This window comes from Archocentrus centrarchus, chromosome 20 (genome assembly GCF_007364275.1).
Source record: "Archocentrus centrarchus isolate MPI-CPG fArcCen1 chromosome 20, fArcCen1, whole genome shotgun sequence".
In the NCBI taxonomy this organism is placed as follows: domain Eukaryota; kingdom Metazoa; phylum Chordata; class Actinopteri; order Cichliformes; family Cichlidae; genus Archocentrus; species Archocentrus centrarchus.
The window spans coordinates 16,394,197-16,410,078 of NC_044365.1; the positions used below are offsets into that span (position 1 = coordinate 16,394,197).

At 41.2% G+C, this 15,882-nt stretch overlaps 1 protein-coding gene across 2 annotated transcripts in view; it reads left to right on the forward strand.

Moving 5' to 3' along the window:
• The first annotated feature begins 595 nt into the window (after positions 1-595).
• rnf152 (ring finger protein 152) overlaps positions 596-15,882 on the forward strand; it is a 55,355-nt gene continuing 40,068 nt past the window's right edge. For both annotated transcript variants that reach the window (XM_030756976.1, XM_030756977.1), the window contains exon 1: positions 596-826. The gene's annotated coding sequence lies outside the window, so the exon portion shown is untranslated. The remainder of the gene's footprint in view (positions 827-15,882) is intronic.

The following is a 15,882-nucleotide window of genomic DNA, read 5'->3' on the forward strand; positions in this document are numbered from 1 at the left end:
TGCAAGTGAGAACAGCCTTCAAGATGAAGTGGTAATAGTGGGGGCATTTAGACTGAAAATGCATGAATGGACCATGCTGGGTGGGCACTTAAGATGTACAATGGGGCCACTTGAAAACTAGGACAACCAGAGTAGTATTTTAACAAAAGTTACAGGAAGTGGGGTAATAAGGGGCAGTTGGGGCTGAAAAGGGGCTACAAATAGGCCAAAGTGACTGGACTTGGATGGGAGACCAGAGGTGAAACTGGGTCAAACATAGTGGGGCTTTGTGCATCTAGGGTTCAGATTAGTTGCTATTATAACACATAAAAGGGGCTCAGAGGGGGACACACACATGGCCCAGCTTTTCTGAATGGCACTTGTCAAAAAGGACAGACTGTACCCCTCCTCCTACGAGCATCTGTTTCCACTTTAAAACTGTACATGCATTTTGCAGAGCAGTTAAAGGAGCTCAGCGGTGCAGCAGGACTCAGCACGTCACAGGACAGCGCAGCCTGTTTTACTCTGATACCTGCAGCCAGTGATATATTTATTTATACACATTATTTTGTCTTGCGCTGACAGTGAGAGGGCGTATCCGCTTTGAGGAGGAGGCTGAGCGAGTACAGCGCGATTGCAAAGAGTGGGAGGGCTGGTTGGGAACACGGGATGAAAACATTGGAGAGCCACGCCGCCCACTAAACAAGCCGAAGCGCGCACTAACAGTTTCGCAACCAGCTCTGCCGCCGCCGCCGCTGCTGCTGCTGCCCCGTTTAAATGCACAGGGGAGCGGAGGAGAACAGACACCCACCGCCGTACAGCAGGCAGACAGAGGAACTAACAAAAGGTAAGCGCCGCGTTTCTTTCCTTCTTATCTCCTAAAATGGTGATTTGACGAACCGAGTCTGGTTTAAGAGGTGCGAAACACGGAAAAAACAAGTTGTTTCGATGGGGAGGATTGCTTTGTTTTGCCGTGCAAAGGTAGGAGCAGCATCCCCGTTGTTTGGCTTTGTCTGCTCACTTTTGCGTGCGCATTGTGCTCGGGTGATTCGCGCAACAAGGAAGGCATGGCGGTGACTTTATTTTGTGTGGAAAATGAAGCATTTTAGCAGTCTGGACTTTTGCAGATGCATAAAGAAGTTCCCATCTGAGCGCGTTTATCTTCCTCTTTGTTTTTCTATCGCACTTCCTTTGTGTTGTTATCGGGATCGCTGCGCCTTCATTAAACTGCCCCGACCAGTATGCACTTTTTTTACGTGGGTCTGTTTAGCTTTATCTGCCTCCTGCGTTTAGTGAGACTGAGCGCTTAATGCGAAACACTGCTGCCCTCAAACACTGCCCGATTTTCAGTCTGTAAATGCTTTTCAATCACCTGCAATGAAATATAAGTGAAGCGCTCCAGCCGTGCCACAGGCCATCCATGTTGTGCTTTACGCACCGCTTGTTGTGCCTTTTCAGTAAGAAGATAGAGGGCTGCTCCACGCAACTGTGCGAGCTGGTTACCACTAATCCAAATTTAAAGTTAGGTCTCTTCTCTGTGAAATTGTTATTTATTTATTTGCAGCTGCCAGACTTCATCCAGCGTTTAGGATGTTTGTGCTCTCACCTGATTTTGGGCTGTAATGTAATTACCCGCAGAACTAATATGACAGCTTATTTCCTTGTTGTGCAATGGAGTAAACTTTCACCACTTTATAACCTCTCCTCTTGTCTTTAAATTACACTCACTTCATCGGTTATCAGTGTCTCGGGTACTTTCAGTAGGCGGCAGTGTGCCAGTCATTTCAAATGTGACAATTTGACTGCCAAATTTCATCATTTGAATAATCACAGGAAGTTTGAACCTCAAAGGAGGGTAGTGAAGGATCAGTTTTAAATGGGCACTGCTGGGGCAAGGAACCATAGACCTTATATAAAAGTTAGACTCAAAAAAGGTCTGAAAAGGACCTGCATTGTTCCTGATAGCCAGCAGGGTGTGACTCCTTTGGTTTCAAAACCACTGTATGGGAAAACAACCCTCAGGCTCTTGAGTTTTGACTCACCCCTTTGTGGAATTCAAGTCTTATTTACTATAGTATTATGTTTATTTTATGGTCCCATAGAGTCAAAAGGGAGAATGACACAGGTTATTCTTCAGAAGGGGCCTATTTTGTGATTAACAGGTTGCTATAATTGAGTGTGTAGTGCCTCTCATCCTGTGCTCTCATATCTGGTTTAAAAAAAAATATGGTGAATGCAAAAAGGCTTTGAACACACAACTCAGCAAACCAGCTGAACTTTGTTTGTTCACTTTAAACAGGTTATATATTAGGAAGCCAATATTGGCTTTGTCAGGTCACTGCAATTGGATCAGCTATTAGTAGGTTAATATTAGTGTTGTCAGTCAGCTCTCTTTAAATTAGTTAGAGCCTATCCCAGTTGTCACAGGGCGAGAGGCAGGGTACACCCTGTGCAGGTCGCCAGCCTATCACAGGGCTAACACAGAGACAGACAACCATTCACACTCACACCTATGAGCAATTTAGAATCACCAATTAGCCTAACCACACTAACTGCATGTTGCAAAAAATCAAAATTAGCCATGTTATCTTACGCTAAACAGGTAACATATTAGAGCGCTAATATTAGCTAGGTCAGATTTTTGAGTTAGCTAGCTTTAATTGGGTTAGCTATTAGTTCATATTAGCTCTGTCAATTAGCTCCCTTTAAATTGGTTACATAGTACTAGTAGTAAAATTACATTTCTACATAACAACTATTTTGTGTGGTTTAATTCTATGTGTAAAAGTCATCTTAGTTTAAATTTATCCTCATTTTAGTATTGTAATGTTAATAATCATGCTTTTTAAATAGCTGGTGCCTTTAGCTCCAGGGCCGTTTGCCTGGTTATAGCTGTCAGATTGGCAGGATTTAACAATGATTTCTTTCAATTAATGTCATTAAAAATGTTTGTCAAATGCAATATAAATGAACAGGGACTGGTATGGGTGACTCATCAGGAGAAGCTGCAAAAACAAGTGCAAACAAGTAGGCATGGTACAGAGGAAAACAGGCTGTTCGACTGAGTGCAGCAGGACAAATGTTTAACTCAAGAGTTTGGTCAGTGAAGTCATCCTGCTACAACTTTACACTTTCATTATCAAAAGACAAACAAAATGTCTCCCCAAATTACACAGTATATATCCACTGGCTCAAAGTAGCCTAGGTAGGTCTGTATTCCTGCAGTATTGTTTCTGCTTTGTCACCAGCTAATTAGAAGCTGTTCCTCCAAACAACAACCACATGTATTCATAAGTTGCTTGTTTACTGTGAAGGTTTGTGGTAACCCGTCAACCTGCCTGAATAGAAAGTTTGGCAGCGAGAGTGAAAACAAATCTGATTGTACTCTGTACTTGAAATGTGATGGATTTGACAAGTCTGGTCAAACAAACCAAAACCCTCGAAAAACCAGTACATTTGGGCTCTCAGTAATTTAAAAGCTGCTGAGGTATTTCACAGCGACATTGTGCTCTTTGTTTTAGGCGAAGAGGAAAAGAACAAAATTCTGGAGCTGCAATATGAGTGCATCACTCAGTTTAAGGAGCCAGACGTGCAAAATTTCACAGTGCTTTGTATGTGGATAATAAACACAGACAAAATATCATAAATGGTAGTGAGTAATGCAACAAATGTAAGGTTACAGTGTTCTTTTTTCCTCTGGATATTTGGTCACACTATGTGGTCAAAAGGATATGGACAGGTATTTAGTGATTTGGACTAAGAAAATAGAAGTCTTGAAGAGGACCTGTTCTGTTCATTGATGACTCAAAGAGCGGCTTTTCATGATTTACAGTTGAAATTAATCTTTATTGGTCTTACCCTGGTCCTTGCTGCAGCCCCCCCCCCCCCCCTCACTTCACCTATCATCTGAAACAAGCTGTTTTTGGGGCCCTTCTCTCTCTTTTCAAGCCAACTTCCTTCTCAGTGGCAAATCAAAGAGACTTTAACTGACTTTTAAGGGAACAGTGTAACGTTCCTGCCCTACATTTCCATGCAGTCCTTGTTAGGAGCCCAGATTATGCAGAGTCGCAGACTTCAGCACCAGTGTGAGTAAATCTCCGGGGGAATATGTCGCCTTATATCACCAGCACTTACCAATATTTACTTGGCTTCATCCAACAGCTGCCTGCCTTCTGTGAGCAGTCAGAGGGAATGAAGGTAAACACTGCCTTTAAGTTTGCTAAGACATCCTTAGAAACATGCACAGCTTTCAGACTGTCCTCTAGAGAGCCTAGCATCTTATTCCAGCTGCTTGTCTCTTTCTTTACTCTTAGATGGACATTTGATATTTAACATCAGAAAAAGTTGCACATTCAGTCAGTTGTAAATTGAAGAAGGCAGTATTTTTTTTAAATACTTTAATTGCACAGATTCAATGTGTTGGAAACATTACTCAAGAGAATTTGGCCCATATTGACATGATAGCATCACACTGCTGCTGCAGATATGAGGCCAAGAGGTGTACCAAGAAAATACCCTCCACACCATTACGCCACCATCCTTGCTTTCATGTTGTTTATGCCAAATTCGGACCCTTCTATCTGAATGTTGCTGCACAAATTGAGACTCATCAGACCAGGAAACATTTTTTCCAATCTTCTATTGTCCACGTTTGGTGAGCCCATGTGAAGTGCTGCCTTAAAATCTTCCTGTTCTTAGTTGACACCCGGTATGGTCTTCTGCTGCTCTAGCCCATCTGCTTTAAGGTTCAATGTGTTGTGCATTAAGAGTTGTTCTTCTGCAGACCTTGGTTGTAACAAGTGGTTATTTGAGCAATTGTTGCCCTCCATTTTCCTCTGAACTCTGGCATCAACAATCAATTTTCTGGATGTTTTCTCTATTTTTGGTCCATTCTCTGTAAAACCCTAGGCATGGTTGTGTGGGAAAATTACAGTAGATCAGCAGTTTCTGAAAAACTCAGACCAACAACCATGACACACTCAGTCACTTAAATCACCTTTCTTCTCTCATTCTGAAGATCAGTTTGAACTTCAGCAGGTCATCTTGACCATGTCTATATGCCTAAATGCACTGGGTTGCTGCAATATGATTGGCTGATTAGATATTTGCATTAAAGAACAGTCGAACAAGTGTACGTACATAAGAATTCAACAAGCTACCTGGCCATCATAAATGAGTAAAAGCATGAATATGAAAATGACTGTGAGAAACTAAAAGATCTTTGATCCTGTAGTTTACATGTAGCTTCGCCTTCTCATGTTAAAATGAATGCATATAAATCACAAACTGACTTTTCATTATTTTTTTGACCCTACACTGATTGGTGGTCCTGATTAGAGTTTGCAAAGGGCCTTGAGTTTGACACGTGAGTTGGTCACATATGACAGGTAGGTCAAAAATGAGGTGTTTGATATACCAAGCTGATGTTAATGCAGTATTAATAAACATTCTCCATCACCAGATATTTTATCCCCCCTCTTTTCTGTTACCTCTCTGGGGATCTTCAGTCCAGCTCCCTGTGCTCTCTCCATACATCATTTCCCTCATTTTTCTCTTTCCATTTTCCAAAAGTGCACTTCCGCTGTCTCCTTCATTAATTTCTCCTCTCCCAGGACGTTGGCAGGCCCGCTTGCACCTTTCCCTCTGCTTCATTTGCATCTTGGCTTCACACGGCTGCCCAAGTGTTTTCTGGGAGTCAGGTGGCTAATTGGTTCCCATCTGTTGGGAGAAGGCGGCCTTTACGGGATGCTGGGTAATTTGTGTCAGGAGTTTTGCCACATTGATTGAGTTCTTTCTTTTTGTTTCCTTTGTGCTGTTTGAGCTCTGTGTGTTGAGTTGTCTGTTTGCTGCTGCTCTGCCTTTCGTGAGCCAATGAAAATGAAAACCGTTCTTCATGCTTTATTTTGAGGCCACTTGAGTCTGAGCAGATGCACATCAATTTCCGCCTTAATGCTTTTGCTGCTTCTTTCTGTTAATAATTTTACAATCGTCATCTGGAGCGTGAGTTTCTTTCTGTGTAAAGATAACTCTGAAAGGAGGAAGTGGTTGGATGTAGCACGGGCCCAGCAAACCAAAACAGGAAGTGGCAGGAAACACTGAGACGCTTGTTGAGACACACGGGAGAGCCATGAAAAGGACATTTTGTTTACTTCGGCACTACCTGAAGATAGGCGCATAATTTCACACAGCAGCCCAGGAGACTGCTGGCTCTCTTCCATACAGCACTTTACTGCAGCTATTTAACATTCAGTATCAACACAGAAGACTGTTTGGCCTCAGGGAGCTGCAAAGAATCAGTATGATGGGGGGGGTGGGGGGTGTCTCCTGGGTTGAGTTGTGATTTGCCAGTGAGCCAGTGTGGGCGAGCGACAGACTGACTGCAGTGTTAGGTTAGGGCGCTGCAGATTCTGTGATAACTTACCAAATGACGGGGTGCCTGGCAGGGACAAGATGCTCTCTGGCTGTGCCCCGTGGGTGTTGATTTGGAGGATCTATGATTATTCACATTCTCCCTCACTGTCACCACCTCTAGGCTGTGTTCAGGTTTTGTTTTTGATACCGAAGTTGCAACCTCTGGGCCACTTGATGCTGGCTTCCTAAGCATCTCAAGTATGTTTGTGGTATTGGCACCTTTTGAAGCATTTTTATTGCCGCTTTGTAACAAATAATGTGGCGTGCTGTGTGGTCTCTTTAGACAGTCTGCAGCCTCCAGCCTGGAAAATAAAAAGTTAACGTGGAAGTGCCAAAAACATAAGTCAATCCCAATTGATTCCCATCTGTTTGGCAGCTGTTAAGGCTTCAAATCAGTGGCATTGATGCTTTGATTTAAAACACGGGCAGCTGTAGCTGATCAGTCTCTTTTAGGCTTCACCTCACTGAGCTGCACAGTTTCAATATGTTTAGTTGATGCTGCATTTTCAAGCATTTGAATTGAATGATCTGACAACTATTATGGGTCACTGTGTGGTGGAGACCATCCAATAAGTTTGTGTTTCAGGTTTAACAAGTGAATTTCTAGTATTTTATTAATATGATACTAATCTGTGTATCTGTGTCTATACATTACAACCATAAGTTTGTGAACACTGCTTGCCAGACAACTTAGTGCTCCTCCCTCTTACCCAAATATGGTCATTTCTGGCTCCCAAAAACCAGTATGATGCAGTTATGATATAAACATTTAGTTACGGCTAACAAAGTTTGCTCATTAATGGTTTTCCTATTCTGGCTTTCCAGTCATGTGACCACTAACCACGTAATGTTCATTTGTCCACCATTTTGAATGTGGGGTTGAGTGAATAAGGCCCCAGTCACAGTGGCCTAGAGGCTAGTCACTAGGGAAAAGTGTGCAATCTACAATTGGTTGGCAAGTGGTTGCTGTCAGTGAAATTGGTTGCAAAGAGGGTGCGGCACCAAAAATCCCCTTGTGATTGCTTCAGTCATTAGCATAATGCTACAGTCGCCCATAGCGTGCGTGGAAGTCGCCGACTTGTGTGCAAACACGATATAAAACCTTGAAAAGGTATGATGCAAACTGGAAAAAGAGGGTTACACCTTCAGAGTAAAAGTTGCTCCTCACCTTTGCAGCCAATGCATTTCAAAAGGCACAACTTTTGAAGGCGAATTTTTTTTTTTTTTTTTTTTTTTTTTTCATTTCAAGTCTGTGTCTTCTATGCAAACTACAGGTGATCGTGGCTGGCAAGCAAAGCAATTGCAGGGAGGTTTTTGGTGCAGTGATCACCTAGCAACTGCCAGCAGCAACTCTCCAACCAGTTGGTGAATATAGATTTTTATAGTGGACAACTCTTGAGTACTGTGAGCCTGATGCGACACGAGAAACTTGAATAGTGTGTTCAAGTTTCCAAATAATAATATATATATGATGTTTCCAGTGGAACTGTACCACTGTATCTATAGCTGCTTTAAAAAGGACCCGTTTCACAGTGTTAGTGTCAAAAGAGAATCCTTTAATTTTATCAATGACAGCAACTTATCTGTTTAATTAGGTTTATTACATAGATTTATGGTTTTTGTGCAACATTTTAGACACTTTAAAAGCGAAAAAAGATGATTCCTGACTTTATTTCCATTAAGCTTTGTACAAGCTAACTACAAAATTCATGTGGCCACTTCGATATCAAGTATTTGACTAAATATTAGACAGATGTTTTTGCTTGACACTTTATCTTATCTATGTAAACCTGGTTAGATTTACCACCTCCACTTCTAACTAAAATGCCCAACATAATTATTGAAGTTTAATGCCATTTTATTAAAATGACAAAGGTACAGTAATGAAATCCAGGTTTTGCCACATTAATGTAAGTATGTATTAGAAAGTAAAAGTTGCTATTGATATACAATAACTTTTTTTTACAGTACATGTTCTTTTGTTCTTCATGTTATTAATGTAATGATTGAAAAAGCATATGTATATTTTTTTGGAGACCTTAACATAACAAGAAGAGAAATCATATGACATCATAAATGAGCTTCATTTATATGATTTGATTACCAAACAAGCATTTAAGAAGAACTTTAAAGCTGTCCTGTGTCTAAAGGGCTCACATATTAATTATTCCTGCTTAAATACCTTTAACTGTCAGCCTTTAATTAACCTCATTTGAAACAGCACAAACATCTGTGTCGGGTCATTTTATTTCAGTCGCTTTATTGATTGCTTTGAAACTGTTTTGCACCTTTTTTTTTATGATTGTGTTTTTGTTCTCTGACAGAAACATTGAAACATTTCCTCATCTAGTTCTTGTTTTAAAAACGTTCCTTTTGTGATTTCAGCAGGACTTTATGATCTACATTAGCTTCATATAATGATAAAATATTATATTACTGTATGTTTTCATCTCTCGCCGTTACCTCTGACTGTTCACGACGAGCTCTCAATCACTCTGCATCTGTGCATTTCTATTCATAATGTTCATCACACGATCCCCTCTGAGAGAGCCGCCGGTGATGAATCAATTTCAGGCTCTTTTTGAAAGCTTCCCGACACTCGGTGGGGTGCCGGCGTTGACCTTCTGTAACGAGGGAAGGTCTCCATATCTGCAAGTTATAAAAGAAATAAGTGAATAGCAGGAGGAGATGGTGAATGGCGCGCTGCTTGGGTAAATTTAATTTGCCATAAAGCAAAAAGGAAAGAGGAGAGAAACGATGAGGTGGCGCGCGGCAATAGAAGGAAGATGAGAGAAGTAAGTGACATTGTTAGAGCACCACAAATTGAGACGCTTTCAGAGAATTGCACACATCAGTATGTTTTAATGCAGCTATCGTTTTTACTTTCCTGATATCAAGGATTTGATTGCTTGCAGCAGGCTTGTGACCTGATACCACCGTGTTTCTCCTTCCCGCGGCCTGACACTCGATTTGTTTAGCTGCTCTAATCTAAAATGACTTGCACGCATGCATAGAGACTCGTCCGTCCATCCCTAACGACACCATTTAATGCTTTTAAAATTTATTTTTTTTTATTGCGGAGGAACTCCGTGAACCTGTGGCCTGGGATTCCTGAAAAGGATCCAATTTGAATCAATCACAGGCTCTCCCGGTGTTCCCGTTGTTTGGTGGGTGTCTCTGCCAATGATGGATGCTGTTATTTCCATTCGCAGGATGGATTGTAAACGGTGACGAATGGCGAAGGCTAATGCATCGTCTGTTGTCAGAGGAGAATCATTTACCTTGCTTTCACAATCCATTAAGTCAATGAGGAGAAAAGTTGGATGTGCCGCCGTGGTTTCACTCTGACACTGACAGAAGAGAGACTGAATGGGATCTGTGGATTCTGCAGTTTACACATAATACTTTGTGTATATTAAATTCAGTGTATGAAATGTAGTTTGATGGCTGACCGTCCATTCTTGACATCTTGTCTTGGCTGGAAATTGGTTCTTGAATGAAAGTTGTGCTGATGTATCCGATCAGCCGCTCTGAAAGTTGAGATTTGAACCTGTTAGTGTGACAGTCAAGAAACCTACAGTACTGTGCAAAAGTCTTAAGCCAGCCCTCATTTCTTTACTTTTTGCTGCCAAGGAGCCAGACTTTCAAAGCAATAAACACTCACTGTTGTCATCTGTAAAACACAGTGGAGAGTCTGCCATGGTTTGGGGTTGCATTTCAGCTAGTTTTCCTGGGGATCTTGTCAAAATTGATGGCATTATGAACGTCAGATTTTCATCCATCATGTAATACCATCCAAAAAGCATGTGATTGGCAACAGCTTAATTTTTCAGTGCGACAATATGAATCCCAAACACACTGCCAAGGCAGTAAAAGCATATCTGAACAACAACAAAAAAAAAAAAAACACACACAATGGAACACTATCGGTCATGGATTGGCCTCTCTAGAGCCCAGGCCTCGTTATTCCTAGTGGCAGTCAGTCATCAATGATCCCACCGGGGTGGGGGGCAGGATGATTGGAGTTAAGAGCAAATCGGTCAGCCCTAGTGGACTGAATGTTGACAGGTGTCCTGACACAGGAAATCATAGATGATAGCTGCCTGCAAAGCCTCAAGTCTGCTAATCACTGAACTAAACATGCCGCTAATTTCAGATATCTGTGTCTCTGCGATGCCTTTGTACACTTCTTGGATGTAGCCTGCCTTAGCTGGCAAGAGGTTTCTCTTTAATAAAAAACAAAAAAATTCAATATCAGGATTTTTTCAGTATAGCAGAAAAATGCAAGACAGTCACTTTGTTTAGATTATCTTTATTGAAGAAGGCAAGTGAAGGTTTGGCACTGGTGTTCATGTAAAGGTGGGCAGTTGACCCATACAACTTGAGCGGTGAGTTAATGGATCATCTAAGATTGGGCTGACTGTTTTTCACTTCCATTTTTTTGTATTTTAAGTCAACTCCAGGAAGGAAGGAGGAATACTGAGCTTCTATTTTGTGACCACAGAAAGCACTTTTTATAGTGCTTGTTTGCATTCTGAGTGCCCCTCTTGCACATATTAGGGCAGGTCCACCTACTCAGCCATGCTTTAAGTTGGTCTCCCACAGTGATTGAGGCACAGTGTCGGGCAGTAACAGAGTAAAATATTCATGTCTACTGCCCTTTCTCTGTTTACCCAGGTAGCAAGCTAGTGAGCATTTCAGATGCTTATTTGAAGAATTATGTAGAGAATACTTCATTTATATGTAATGTGTCATAGACTGTGGTAGTGGAGGTAGCTAACTAGCTGACAAAAAGCAGGGGTTCTTCTGATTGATTTGTTAGAGGGCCAGGTACGGATTAGCTATTACCTATTTAATATTTTGTTATAATGCAATCAACTAATCGGCATCCATGCTGCAGATTAGCACACCGCTCCTTCCCATGGTGACAGCACCCTCTGGGGGCAGAAATTTTATCCTTGCAGGACCGTGCATTTTGCCTCACTGCAGAAACTTCCTGGGAACAGCTCAAAAAGTCAACAGTGAGCCCAAGGCATGCCTGTGTTCTTTTAAACTCCACAGATCCCAATCTAATTGTGCATCTCTGGAATGTTGTGGAACAAATTTGATCTGCTACCAAAGTTCTGCTGCCAGACACCATGTCAGATGTCCCCTCTCTATGTCTCAGGAGATCTGAGCTATAGTAGGATCTACAATCAGTAGGTTTAAATATCGTAGTTGATTAGTGTAAAGACACTTTAAATAGACAGTATTATAGGGGCACTTCCAGAGGGTTGATACATAATTAAATATTGTCTGTAATTCTGAACATGAGCCTCAGTTATTTTTAGGTAGACACTCTCACTTTAGTGGAAACTGTATAAAAGATGGACATAGCTTCTGATTCTGAAAACTGAAGCTAATGCAGTTGTGGCTTAAACCTGCACTCTTTCCAAATGACCAGCAGAGGGTGACTCCCCTGGTTGCAAAAAGAACTTCATGGGAAAATGACTCTGGATTTCTATCTCTGTCACCATTTTTCTGATAACTTTATGGGTGTAATTGCTTTGGTCAATTTAAATAAAACATGGTGTTTGTTCTTGTAAATAATCATCATTAGTCAGAAATGAGGATAAATCTGGGTAACTTTTTATTTAGAATGATTGAACAGTTGCTAGTATCCTTCAGTTTCTCAGCCAAAACACTATGAAGGAGGCATTTTAATACTTCATAGCAGGACTTTGCTACCCAAAGGGGGGCATCACTCTAAGTGACATCATCACATCCATCTTTTATATACAGTGTGTGGTCTCGCAGCAGGTTTAAGGCCAATACACATGCTGTTAGACCTATAATGTTTACATGCAGCAGGGAAAGGTTGTATTTTTCTGCATTTTTTTTTTTTTTTTATATTATTGAGGTATATACCAACCCATAATTTTTGTGTACTGCTGTAGCCTATAGAGTATGGACTCAAACTAGACTTCATCCTTATCGCAATAACAGTTCACCCCAAAATGCAGTGTGCAAAGGACACTTGGAGTGGTAATTGTTATTGGATTAAATGGGGAGCTTTAATTTAACAAGGGTGTGTTGCATGATTTGTGAAATGATCCAGAAATGACTGACGAGCCGGACTGTTAATGGCCGATTTACAGTGAAAGATGTGCATTGTCAGTGTTGGGATTTGCACGATGAGATGGCGTCGACTGGATCTGGGGTCAGGATTTGCGTGTCTGAGGCAGATGTTGGAGGGTTGATGGATGTTTGGTATTTGAGATGGATGAGGCTGTGCAAGCATTGTTGAGCTGTGAAAAATCTGCAGCATGCAACCCTCCACTGTGCATCGAATGATGTATCGACAGAGCCGGCACAACGGCCCCGGGAGTCGTTCACGGGGCAATGCAGGTGACGTGACTCTACACCTCACCTTTTGACCTTTTTAATGAACTGCAGCCAAAGGACTCGCAAGTTTAAGCCCCGTGTGCCTCAGGTGTAACCAATGACTGTCATGTGACCGGCGTTTTATTTTTATTTAAAGCTCGACGAATTGCGACTGAGCCATGTGCTCAGCATCAGCTAGACACCTGACCCACTTCTTTTATTCCAACATCTGGGGCCGTCTGCCTCAATTTGACTCCTCGCACATGCCTTCATAATTCATTACCGGGATGTGACACAATCTGTGACAGCTGCTCTTCATGAAAGCATCATGAGAGAAGAAATATAAACAGCAACAGCATATGGTGCCTTAAATGATGGTACAGATTCTCTAATTTGATAAACCCACTGTTTGTTTATTATTTATTTTCTCTCCATATCCTTATCTCTTTGCACACACATCTTATGTGACCTGGGGATTGAATATGAAAGCTATTACCCAAACTAAACTCAGGCTTTAGTAGTTGCTTGGTGTATTTTTTATTTTTATTTTTTTAATATTCTGTTCCAGGTTCTGGCAAGCTGAGGCCCGGGAGGAGAGTTGTTAATATTGTTGTTATCCTGGGAGGGGAAGGTCTTTGTTAAAATGTGCTTTATTTTTTTCAGGGTGACCTCGCCTTTTTAACCTGGCGGAGGGTTTTTTTTTTTTTTTGGAGGGGGACGTTCTGTGGAAACGACTGCATGCTGTGTTGTGTCTGTAGGGTAGAGGAGTCACAACGCACTCCCACCATGATTGAGAGTTTTTATTTTTTCCTTCCTCTTTCTTTTTATACATGAGGACAAAACCCCAAAAGGGATACAGCTTGATGCTGCAAAAAGAGGAGGAATAGAAGATCAGTATAAAGGAAAGTTTAGAAGAAGGGCAGATGAAAGGTAGATGAGCAGCAGGGGAGTGTATTTGATTTTTAATTATGCTTGAGGCATAGCTCCAAATCCATCAGCCCGACTCTTTGGTCCTGGGTTACATAGCTTTGAATCATTCCTTGTTACTGGGATATCTGGTACCATATTTTGGAAGTTACTTTAAAGTTAATGCTATGGTGAAGAATCTATCTGCATTGTAATATCCTTTGTGAGTCTGTGAAACTTAAAAAAATATCCACAGTAAACCTGGAAAAATATTTAACTTTAATAATGAGATTTGAATTTAGTAAAATAAAAATTTCCCAACAACTGTGATGAAACTCAATATGACTGCTTTATAACAAATGATAAAACTGGTGTTGATAGCTTGCCTGTCCTCACAGTCTTGTTCAAGGTTAGATCCTGAGTGATCTACACTTCCTGGATCAATAGAATAACTCATATATGCATAAATGAACATGTTTTCCTGTCTTTGGAGACACTTTTATTGATCCTGCTGCAGGTGTGTAATAACTCCAAAGATAAGACTCTCACAAACAGCTGGAATAAAAAAAAATAACTTAGGCTCATAATTACATTAATTAAAGAACAACTATGTGATTGATTGTTAACTCAAAAAGACAGATTTACTTGAAATTATTGCCGGAGTGGGCCAGATTAATTAGTTTGCAGAGTGTGGCTAATGTTAGCAGTGCTAGCGTCAGCCGGGGTTCCCTGTGCAGAATATGGTTACACATTGCTCGGACTGAATGTTTCAATGCAAATTTACTCAGCCGACGAATAATACCATAAAGACAGCTGTAGTTGTACCAATGTAATTGTAGCTCATATCATGAGTATAGCTCATGATATTAATGGGATACTGTCATTACCGTTTGGTCAGTCAACACATACAGTTGTGTGTGTATATGCTGCTGATTGTATATAAAATATAGATGTATCTTCTGGGTCTAAAAGGTTAAGCCAATGCAGAAGAGCCTCAAACCTGCATTCTTTCTAATGGCCAGCAGGGGGTGACTCTTACAAAAGAGTTCTGATTGTATAGAAGTCTATGGGAAAATGGCCTTTGGGCTCCACTGATCCGTGACCTGGGTAAGCACTTTCCTGATGGGTTTTATGGCCTTGGCCACTGGTTTTAAGTCCTACCAACAACAACATGATGTTCATTTAGTAAGTTATGGTCCCATTAGTGTAAAAAGATAAGATAACGCAGAGTTTGCTTTGTTGTGTTACTGACAAGCCTATGAGTGTGTCCTTGGTTACTCAGTCAGAACCAACAGACATGCTCAGATTGATGGTTCTCAGCTGGACTTTGCTAACCAACGTGTAATGTTAGGGTAACGTGGTAAATGGACCTTTTCTCCTCTACCTGAGCACTCAAAGCACTTTATGGAACATGTCTCGTTCACCCATTCATGCACACATTTATAAAAGCACTTTTTCTACATCTATCTAACATTCACACACACAGATTAAGGTTTCATGTTAAAATGCATCTGTTTTGATTGGATTTGTGGATTTAATTGTCTTGGTTCTGTCTGCTATTTTTCCCATGAATCATCCTTTTCTTTCATTTTATACAGTCATGTATGAGTGAGTGGGGTTACAGCTGATGCCACTCAGTCTTCTCTTCTATCCTTCATCATTAGTTCATTGCTCTACATTTTGTGTCAGGTCTTTCTGTGTTGCAGCTATTTGAACCATAATAAAGATGTACTGTCTTTGGATTCCCCGCTGCTCGCTCCGTTCAGTGCTGCCAGCGAACCTGTCCTCGTAGCCAGATTTATGCGCTTGGCAGCCATTCCTCGGATCATTGTTGGACATAAAACAAGTCATGGGTGGCAGGGTTGGAGGCGGAGAGGATGTTCAGATGAATAACTTTCATTTCTTTCATTTTCATCTAGAAAGGAGACATTTCTGAGATTAGGTGTCACATGTGTGATTGAGTTTGATACTAATAGACTAGTCTGTCACATATGTTAATACAGAACACTGCTTTTTATGCAGTCCTTAACAGGAAGGGAATTTCTCAGAGAATTTCACACAAGCTCCCCAGAAGATAACTAGCAAAGCGGAGAAAAATGGTAAGCCTGCAGCAGCATCCCATTTACTCCGTCCAGTAGAAATCCTCCACTGAGCCTCTAATGTGTCTTTACTGCTGCCTAGACGTGCTTCAGTGACTTCGCTCCCTCTTTCACTTTTTTTTTG